Here is an 8,275-nt window from a genome sequence, read left to right on the forward strand (position 1 = left end):
TGCACCTGATGTGTTCCACAGAACAAAGACCCCTACAGGTGTGGAACAACTATCCTTCAAGGATATTTTTGGTGACATTATTTTCATGCCAATTATGCAAAACATTGCAACAGATTATATGCACCAGTCCAGCACAAGTACACAAGTCCGGCTCTCTCATCTGATTTCAAAGCTTGTAAGGAAAATAGACAGAGGCAGTTGTTGTATTGCAGTCTTGTTCTGTTTAACTTTTCTTAATCACACATCTGAAAATATAAAATAAATCAGTGCGCCAAACCTGTCCTCTTTTTAGAGTCATGTAGCAGTATTTCCTTAGATGTAATGTACACATTGTTCTGGTAGGGAAATGAATAACCTTTTGGATTATATTTGTACTCTAAAGATTAACTTTTTTACATTTGACCAGAAATAATTGTGGATTGTGGTTAATGAAAAAAAAAAAACTGGATGAATCCTTCTCTATCACCAACAATATCTCTTAATATTCTCATGATCCTCTTTGGTCTCCCTCAAACACATTATGGTTAGTAGGTTTGTTTGGAAAATGATCATGGGAGATTTGGTAGGATTAAAGAAAACAGTACTGCAGGAATAGATCTTCACAAATTTCCTAAATACTTGATCATGGAAATGCAATTTAAAAATGTGGTTTAGTGGTGTAATTATGGTCATCTCTTTGTACTGACACCAGGGTCCAATATTAGTACTCGCCAAGAGCCACATGTGAAAAAACAATGGGTTTTGCGCATGGTGTGTAACTTTAGTAGGAACTGCAAAATTATATGTTTTAAATTAAATTGTAATAAAGATAGCAACTAGGGCCCATATTCATAGAAAATCTAAAGGCTAAAAGTAGCTCCTAACACGGGAATTTAGGAGCAACTCTTAAAAATTAGGGGCGTGCCACTCCTAATTTTAGGACTTGTAAAATTTTCATCTAAGAGTAACTGATAAAGCATTTTAATGCTAAAAGTAGCTCCTTAACCCACGACAGTTTAGAAGTCGTCCTGAGGACTTCTAACTCCCTAAGCGTGACTCACAAACGATCCGAAGCATGTCTGCTGTCGTCAATCCATATTAAAAACAATATATTAGAATATTATTATGACATTGACCGTTTAAAAAGGTATCGTCTGAATCGCAAGGGTGTTATTATTATTGTAAACTTAGTTAGAGATGCCGTTACCTCTCCCAGAAACTGAAACAACCAAATTACACCGGAGATAAAGGTTTTGACAAATCTGCGCTCGCTGGCCACATAAAAATGATACTGTGTAGCCCGGAAGAATTGGGAATTTCTGTGATACATTAATAGAATAACTGATCAAACTATATTTGCCCACTCCAGACCGCATGATGCACGCTCGTTTCATTACATAGAAAGAAGAAATGTTCATCAAATGAAAAATCTATCTGTCTGTCTGTCTGTCTATCTATCTGTCTGTCTGTCTGTCTGCTGCCTGTCTGTCCGTCCGTCCATCTATCTGTCTGTCTGTCTGTCTGTCTGTCTATCTGTCTGTCTGTCTGTCCGTCCATCCGTCTGTCTGTCTATCTATCTATCATCTGTCTGTCTGTCTGTCTATCTATCATCTATCTATCTGTCTGTCTGTCTGTCTATCTATCTATCTGTCTGTCTGTCTGTCTATCTATCTGTCCTTCCGTCCGTCCGTCTGTCCATCAATCTATCTATCATCTATCTGTCTGTCTGTCTGTCTATCTATCTATCATCTATCTATCTGTCTGTCTGTCTGTCTATCTATCTATCTATCATCTATCTGTCTGTCTGTCTGTCTATCTATCATCTATCTATCCGTCCATCTGTCCGTCTATCTATCATCTATCTGTCTGTTTGTCTGTCTCTCTGTCTGTCTGTCTATCTATCTGTCTGTCTGTCTGTCCATCCGTCCGTCCGTCTATCTACCATCTGTCTGTCTGTCTGTCTGTCTATCTGTCTGTATGTCTGTCCATCTGTCCATCCATCCATCTCTGTCTATCTATCATCTATCTGTCTGTCTGTCTGTCTGTCTCTTTATCTATCTGTCTGTCCGTCCATCCATCTGTCTGTCTGTCTATCTATCTATCTATCTATCATCTGTCTGTCTGTCTGTCTGTCTGTCTCTTTATCTATCTGTTTGTCTGTCTGTCTATCTGTCTGTCTATCTAAGCTGACAAACAGCAGTTCCCTGTCTACCAATCACTAAGGGCGATTTAAAAGTATGCGCTAATAAAATGTGACGTCATCTATAGCAACGAGGTCAACTCCACCTTACTCTTATCTTAATATTTCCTTACTAAAACTTGCTCTTAGCAGTTTTCTGAATAGGTTTAAGCAAAAACTCCTAGCCAAGAACTCTTTGGAGAACTCCTTGTGGAAGATAAAAAGTTATACGCATCATGGCAGTTTCCTGGTGAAATGAACACGAGGCGCTGAAACAACAATGACTTTTATTCACTTTCACACAAATCACGAGTAAAACTGCACATTATCAGTTAATAAATACTCACTTTTCACATTGTTCCTCACACAATGCTATCTTATGACATCTAAACACTTTTACAATAGCTCATGGATTAATTTAACATTTTCAATACATCATTAACTACATTTACATGCTTGTTTTAGCGTGATCGAATTGCACGGTAGCTCAACTGACAGAGCGTTGTGTTGTCAACAGATTGTGACGCAAAGGTGTCCTGAAGAGCACGCAAGACGACATGTGAGCCAGAAGTTTCATAGAAGCACCATAAAATGCGTTTTGTATCTTACATTTGCTTTTAATGGCCTAAAGGCAATAATTAGTAAGGCACGATTTTCAGTTGCATTATTCACTTAACCTTCTGAGACCCGAGCGTGACTGCTGTGTGCATTTTACATTTCCCTTTTTGATTTGTAACTAGTAGCACCTAATAAACATAAACAACTCTATAGTCTTTTGACTAAAATGGGTCTCAATGTAAAAACGTAATTAGGTTTCTTACCAGATTAAGTTTTGTTGGCGTTTCGCCCTAAAGTCAAGCTCTGCTGTGGTCAGCGCCATGTTGTTTTGCCACATGTCAAAAAGAACTGCCTGAACTCTTGTCAAAAGTTTAACACTTTACTGACAGCCCAGAGTCTCACGTATAGCGAAGCCAAAATACAGCGTCCATGCATGTGCATGCGTGGTCACACGAGGTTAAACCGCACAAGAGGACTTTAAATTTGCCATGAAACGGAAGTGTTGACTGACTTTATTACTGTACTGTGACGTATTTCCAAGTGAAACGTCTTTTCAAACGAGAAAAAAATGTAGGGCGGGGACTTTGTTTACGTTAGGACAAGGCTGGAGCCGTCGTGCAAATACAGATGAATGTGCAACAAGTGTGTAGAAGCTAATTTGTTCATGTTTTGAATCACAATACACTAAGCATAAAGAATAAAAAACACTTACTCGAGCGGTATATCCAAGAAACCTCCTTCCGCAGATAAATATAAATAAACTCCAACGAGTTTCCTTTCGTCCAGCTTCGGCGTCAGCGTGTCTTATTTAGAAGTCATCATTCCTATGCCCTAATCCATACGAAGACAATTACCCTCCACTGTGAGAGCTTCAGAAGGCTGAAAGGTGATAATGGTATGTCAAAACTAATTTTTAAGCGATTCTTATCGTAAAATCTGTTTGGAATTGACCCTACAGCATGGATTGTGCTCCTTTCGAAGTACCCTGCGAAGGCACGATCAGAGCCAGTTTGAACACAGCCAGACATGCTAGGGGGAGGGTGTGTTCTTGTTCTAGAAACCATTTGATTGGACAAAGTTTCTCAGGCGCTTTGTGTCATCATGACTGTGTCTCGGTCAGTCAAGCCGAAAAAGAGAAACGGATGAATTTTGTCAGCATTTGGAAATACACTAGCATATTGATGACCTTAAAAGGAATAATTATAGACTAAAAGCAGCAAAACTTTAATTTTGATTTAATGACGACTTTAAGACGTTTCAGCATCACTTTCTGTTACAGCATAATATGCTTTGAAACTATGTGTGTTGTGAATAGCGCTATACAAATAAAAATGACGACTTAATGACACTATCGGTTAGGTTTAGGTTTAAGGTTTGGGGTAGGGAGGTTGGTTAATCAATAGACCATTAAACTTAAAAACCTCATCTGTTTGGGAGAACACTTAACTTGCTTTTAGCGCCACATAGTGGACATTTCACCTCGGAACTGCTGTGTTACCTGTCAGGAGCAACATAATGTTATTTAGCAAAAATTTTGCCACAAATGTAAATGTTGTTTTTAAGTACTCCAAACTGGACTGACAATTGCATTCTACTGTTGTGTGAACGTAGCCACTGGGTCTTCACGTTTCTGTGCAGTTTCACGGATAAATCGAGACTGAAAAACATATCTTTAATAAATTCTGATGCAGTTTCATGGCCGTTACATTTTCTCACATATTGGTCTTCACACTCTGTCGCCACAGAGCCGTTTATGATCTCAAACGGGGGGTTTGGCCTTGTAGGCCTGTATACTGGACACATTTTTATGAGCTGTTACTCACAGTGTCATTATATTTCAGTGTTTACATTGTAAATTCAACAAACATCAAGGCGTTTTCAATGTTATGTTGCCTTTTATACAGTGTTAAACCACAGTGCATTACAAAGACTGTTCAAATTTAGACTCTGACTTGATTATATTATAATCACGTGTTTCTAGGTTAACTGCCTTGCTTGTTTTATTCACAATTATCATTTACTATATTCACTTTAAGTCATGTTGTATCTACACTCAGTAAACTTATCATGTAATGTTCCTTTCATACTCTGTTCTATGTTTGCCACAGGTGTAAACAAGGCTTTTTTATAATAAATCTTTAATAAAGGAAGAAATGTGAAATAAAATACTGTATGTTGTTGTCTGATTATGAAACTGGTTTGTCGTCTGTTATTTAGTCTGATCCCTCTTGACTCCTCGTTCACCAACAATCTGATGATATTCTGAAACAACATAAAAATTGAATCAGTGATCCAAATACTTACATGTCTTTAAATTATCTTTAATCTGTATCAAGAAGAATGGCATCTTTACCTAACTTTCAAATGCTTCTACCATCTCTACAGCGCTGGATCCAGTCTAAAGCCATGAGTATAGGTGTATTACGGACGGGGCCAGTGGGGCCAGTGCCCAAGGGCCCTTTACTACCAGCGGCCTGGTCTGCAAGGTCTGGCAGCCCATCAACTTTGAAAACAAATGTTTATATACGCTTGAATATGTGGCCCCTACAGCTGTCAGCTTATACAAGACCCCCACAATAGGGCCCTGTGACTATGAGGGCCCCCAGCCCGCTTATAGGACCCTGTTGCCTTCCTGTTTCATTTGTTATACTATTCTTAGCTATAACTGCATTTCTCCCCAATATTGCAGTTTTAAATGCTTGAAGTTAGACATTTTTACAGGTTTACAGTAAGAGAAAGAAAGAAAGATAGATAGATAGATAGATAGATGATAGATAGATAGATAGATGATTGATAGATAGACAGAAAGAAAGATAGATAGATAGAGAGATAGATAGAGAGACAGACAGACAGATAGATAGATAGACAGACAGATAGATAGATAGATAGATAGATAGACAGATAGATAGATAGATAGATAGATAGATAGATAGATAGATAGATAGATAGATAGATAGATAGATAGATAGATAGATAGATAGATAGACAGACAGACAGACAGACAGACAGACAGACAGACAGACAGATAGATAGATAGATAGATAGATAGATAGATAGATAGACAGACAGACAGACAGACAGACAGACAGACAGACAGACAGATAGATAGACAGACAGACAGACAGACAGACAGACAGACAGATAGACAGACAGACAGACAGACAGACAGACAGACAGACAGACAGATAGATAGATAGATAGATAGATAGATAGATAGATAGATAGACAGAGAGACAGACAGACAGACAGACAGACAGACAGACAGATAGATAGATAGATAGATAGATAGATAGATAGATAGAGAGACAGACAGACAGACAGACAGATAGATAGATAGATAGATAGACAGATAGATAGATAGATAGACAGATAGAAAGAAAGATAGACAGAAAGATAGACAGATAGATAGATAGATAGATAGACAGACAGACAGATAGATAGATAGATAGATAGATAGATAGATAGATAGATAGACAGACAGATAGATAGATAGACAGACAGACAGACAGACAGACAGACAGATAGATAGATAGATAGATAGATAGATAGATAGATAGATAGATAGATAGAGAGACAGACAGACAGACAGACAGACAGACAGATAGATAGATAGAGAGACAGACAGACAGACAGACAGATAGATAGATAGATAGACAGATAGATAGATAGATAGACAGATAGAAAGAAAGATAGACAGATAGATAGATAGATAGATAGATAGACAGACAGACAGAAAGAAAGATAGATAGATAGATAGATAGATAGATAGATAGACAGACAGAAAGAAAGATAGACAGATAGATAGAAAGATAGATAGATAGATAGACAGACAGACAGACAGACAGACAGATAGATAGATAGATAGATAGATAGACAGACAGACAGACAGACAGACAGACAGACAGACAGACAGACAGATAGATAGATAGATAGATAGATAGACAGAAAGAAAGATAGATAGATAGATAGATAGATAGATAGACAGAAAGAAAGATAGATAGATAGATAGATAGATAGATAGATAGATAGATAGATAGATAGACAGAAGAGAGCATCTTAAAGCAGATTAAAGGGCTTTTTGACCGCTGAAGTTTGAAATCACGAACATTCAAAAACAGACTCTTAGATCATTTAAAAATTCTGTTAATATAATCTACTTTAGGGGATTTTGGCTTACATGATCCCTTCACAGGGCTTCTCGATGGGAGAATAATAATGGTAGCCAAGCTGTAGGGTCACTGCAAACAGAATTTACAATAAAATGACCAAATGAACACTATTTTTAATCCCCAAACCTTTCAGCCCTTCAAAGCTCTCACAATAGAGGGTAAAGTCTTTAAGGGAAATAGGGAATAGGGATGATCACTTATGAATGGATGAGATAGAAAATATACAGCATCGCGACCCAGAACTGCCTGAACTCTTTGCCAAGTTTCACCAAACCCATATGCACATGCTGTAGGAGTCTATTTGTTAAATTCTTTATATTTAAAGTGTTTGATAAAGTTAAAACATTTACACATTACACATTTTGTTACATTCTTGTTTTTTGTATGCATAATTTGTAGTATTTACAAGTATTGACATTGAGTTTACATTATGTATAAGAAATGTTAAAATGGTACTGTCTCTTTAAGAACAGGGGCCGTTCAGCGAACTTGTTTGTGGTTTCTTTACCACATCAATGCTGTATGTTTGAGTTAATCTGACTGTAAAAAAACAAAACGGGTATTAAAAGAGACTTATATCAATGAAAACTGACTGCGTGGATTGCAACTTTGAAAGATAATTGGATCGGGGGGACCCTAAAAGAAAATTGGCCCCAGGGCCCTTGCTAGGCATAATACGCCCCTGCCCAAGAGACAGAGTCCATTAAGATAGATTCATTCAGAAAATGTGTTTCTGCAACATTCAACCACTAGATGACACTCAAAGAACAAAATAGAACTAAGAAGAGAAGAGAAGAATACATGAGCAGTTTATTTATTACTTCATGTATTAGCAGAGACAGGCCATTAAGGGTTAATAACATTACATTCACAAACCCTTTAAATGTGTCAGTTACATTCAGATCAATAACTTTTCATATCACTTCGTTGCTAATAGTGATTTGAACAAACCCGTGTGAACTGTCCTCTGCATCCAGTGATCTTGAAATCATGACGACTTCTTTCAATGAACTCCACAGGCTCCGCCCTCCTGCCACTCATCGTCCAATCAGCGTTTGACTCTGCGTGTTATATTTGCATATGCACAATAGAATGATCCATTCCAGATGTAAACAATTTACAAGAAGTTCGTTTAATGGATAAATCATTTTTATATCCGCGTTTTCTTTCAAGAAACTTAACGACTGTGGATAAATACATAAAATATATAAAATGTGTAAAATAATGATCGCACCGACATTTTACATGAATTGAAGAAATCAGATATTATTTAGCAGAGATGGACCAGTTTTATTAAAATTAATGAGAGAAATTGGAACGCCCAACGGCAGCCAACGGTCAACGGATGTAGAAAGGAAGTCCCGCCTTACAGGCAAAAGATCCAATCACC

At 37.5% G+C, this 8,275-nt stretch overlaps 1 protein-coding gene and 2 long non-coding RNA genes across 3 annotated transcripts in view; 1 reads left to right on the plus strand and 2 right to left on the minus strand.

Annotated features, from left to right (window-relative positions):
- Positions 1-2,985, plus strand: part of LOC127423602 (disintegrin and metalloproteinase domain-containing protein 12-like) — a 138,807-nt gene extending 135,822 nt beyond the window's left edge. The window contains exon 23 of the mRNA XM_051668051.1: positions 1-2,985. This exon is cut by the window's left edge and continues 1,063 nt beyond it. The gene's annotated coding sequence lies outside the window, so the exon portion shown is untranslated.
- Positions 1-3,119, minus strand: part of LOC127423616 (uncharacterized) — a 20,210-nt gene extending 17,091 nt beyond the window's left edge. Inside the window, exon 1 of the long non-coding RNA XR_007894356.1 lies at positions 2,980-3,119. This is a non-coding gene — a long non-coding RNA (uncharacterized LOC127423616). The remainder of the gene's footprint in view (positions 1-2,979) is intronic.
- Positions 3,120-4,874: 1,755 nt separating this feature from the next.
- Positions 4,875-7,913, minus strand: LOC127423619 (uncharacterized). The gene is made up of 3 exons (XR_007894359.1): positions 7,837-7,913; positions 5,070-5,219; positions 4,875-4,978 (listed from the first exon to the last, which is right to left on the minus strand). It is a non-coding gene; the product is annotated as an uncharacterized LOC127423619 (long non-coding RNA).
- Between the last annotated feature and the right edge of the window lie 362 nt (positions 7,914-8,275).

This window comes from Myxocyprinus asiaticus, chromosome 32, assembly GCF_019703515.2.
Source record: "Myxocyprinus asiaticus isolate MX2 ecotype Aquarium Trade chromosome 32, UBuf_Myxa_2, whole genome shotgun sequence".
NCBI classification, from domain to species: domain Eukaryota; kingdom Metazoa; phylum Chordata; class Actinopteri; order Cypriniformes; family Catostomidae; genus Myxocyprinus; species Myxocyprinus asiaticus.